This window comes from Fundulus heteroclitus, chromosome 10, assembly GCF_011125445.2.
Source record: "Fundulus heteroclitus isolate FHET01 chromosome 10, MU-UCD_Fhet_4.1, whole genome shotgun sequence".
In the NCBI taxonomy this organism is placed as follows: domain Eukaryota; kingdom Metazoa; phylum Chordata; class Actinopteri; order Cyprinodontiformes; family Fundulidae; genus Fundulus; species Fundulus heteroclitus.
Genome location: NC_046370.1, coordinates 20314087 through 20316744, shown reverse-complemented (window position 1 = coordinate 20316744; position 2658 = coordinate 20314087).

Genomic DNA, 2658 nt, shown 5'->3' with positions numbered 1-2658 from the left:
TTGCTCCCCATTCCTTCTCAACAAAGACCCTCACTAAAGGTTCCTATCCCTGATGTTTTACTTCTTTACACAGGCCACTACAAAAAAACACGATTGCCTTACAGTTTCACATTTTGTCATGTTACAACCTTAAATTTTATTCACAAAATACTGCATCATTATTAAGTGAAGGGAAAATGCATCTCTTGCTGAACAGCATTATATTTGGACATAGTTTGACGCTACAAATAAACAGTTTAGAAGGGGCATACGCCTCTTAAATGATAAATAATTTCTTTACATACAGCTTGTTATAATCATTTTAGGTAACTTATTATGTTTTGCTTTGTAGAAAAAAAGAGCATTAGCATCCGTCAACAGCTTTTGATCAGATTTTAAAATAAATTAAAAAGGGGGGAAAAAATGTGAATTTGTGTGGTCCCCACACTTAACATTGTTATTCAACCCAACAGCTTTTTTAAAGAATAAAGGTTTAGTTCACTGGTTTTTTTTTTTTTTTTTTTTTTTTTTGTTTTTTTTTTTTTTTTTTTTTTTTTTGCCACAGACATCCACATAATAAAATAAATCAAAATGTGAATGCGTCTGTGAATAATAGTTTTCAAGTCTTGCTGCAATTCGGGACAGAATCTGAACATTACATTGTACCTGAGGGTTTCTTGTCTTTAATTGATTTTGACTCTTGCTCAGATAGTTGCTTATTTGTTACCAATCTGCTGTTCTTGTCAAATATATATGCTATTAAGGAGAATAGGGCTTATTAATACATATTCACATACATGCATACATCAGACCTGAGATTTAATTTTTTTTTTTTTTGTAAGACTCTTGCTTTGAAAATCTCAAATTAACATCAACATAGCCTCTGCCCTTGTGTATAAAAGCTTCTAACTCCTACAGCTGCCAAAAACGACCAACATTGTTGTTTTGTTAATCAAGTTTTGTGCATGGTCCGACATTTTCAAACATTTTTATTTTTTATTTTATCATTTTTTATTTAGTTAGTTTTTGGGGTGGGGGACCACAGACATATATACGTAGACGCGTCTGTGGTGGATGGGTGTGGTATTGATCACGTGGTGTCAGCAGTGATTGTAAGATCACCTGTTTTGCTCACCTGAGTAGTTGTCAGTGAGTGGGTGATGGGGGATGTCTACTTTTTGCTGACCGCTTTAAGCATTGGATGCCTTTTGTACTTTTTGCCTTTGATCACGGCTTGAACCTGTGGATTCATTTTTTTGCTTCATTGCAACTGGTGTTTTGAAGATCAACAACAATAAAAGGATCTTAACCGCAGCTTGGACTGAAGTTTTGAGTAGCGAGCGCGTCAACAAGAATTCCCCTATTCAGCCGCTCGGCGACGCAGAGTTTGTTTGACTGTCGCCAAAATTTGTCAGCAAAAAATCGACAGCAACGGAGCTTCTCGCACATCAGGAACTGTGACGCGAGCCCGCACAACCCCGCCATCCTACACCTACGAAAGCGGATCACTTGAGACGGAGAAGGAGAAGACAACGGGGGTATGTAACCGGCGCGTTTTTTGTGCCGTTTGAACCCAGCTTGGTTCCGCCAGGTGAAGCTGTTGTTGTGACACACCCCGCCCCCCGCTACGTTTTGCTGTTGGACTGTGGCTGCGGGATTTTGGCGTGCGTGTGTGCGTGGCTCTGCGTGAGTTCAGCAAGCTGATGCTTTGAAGTTTCCTTTCATTTGGATTTTGGCAAATGACATAAAATGAGTGGATCATCTGCTGCATCTGTTGGTGAAAAACCTGAAAAGGATAAAAGAACTATCGTTCTTACTGAGAAAGCTCTCGCAAATAAAATTGAAACGATCCAAACAGAGCGGAAAAGGCATGTAAATAAAATGAAAGGTGTAATTGTGTCTCTCAAAGATCTAATGAAAGATGATGAAAATTATTCACAAGTAATGTTACAGTTGGATGAGTTAAGACACCTCTCCAAGGATGCCAATGCATTGCATGACTCGCTGCTGACTTTAATTCCACTTGATGAGAAACATAAGCAAAACACATGGTTCTCAAGCATCACTAAATACAACAAGGGGTTTATTGAAGATGTTGAAATATGGCTTTCTGAAAACAATAAATGCTCAAGCAGGCCATCCTCCGGCATGTTACAGTCAGAGAAAACCCCAGTAGAAGGAAAGGCGGAGGTTCAACAGCATATGGAACCTGAATTGTCTGTTAATCCCCAGCATGACAACCACGAGGATGTGTTGCCATCTGATAGTGTTTCAAATCAAGGGAGCAGGTCAAGCTCTAAAGTATCATCAACTTCATCTGCACGTCTCAGGGCAGAAGCTGAAATGGCCGCCTTGCTCACGCGTCAAAATATGCTCAAAGAAAAACACGCTCTGGAAGAACAAGAGGAGCAACTGAGGAAAAGGAAAGAACAGCTTCAGCTTGAAGCAGAAATAGCTGCAACTGCTGCAAAAGTAAAAGTGCTGAAAACTGGATCTTCAGTGCAAAGCACAGCTTCACGGAAATCCAACGGAATGGAATCCTATTTCAAAACAGAAGGAAATGCTCTGGAGCTCCTTAAAGCAGATTCAAAGACTTTTGTTTCACAGACACTTCCCAGGAGAAGTAAAGATTTTGGAAATGCAGAGCTACAAGTAAAAACAATGCAACAGAATGCGACA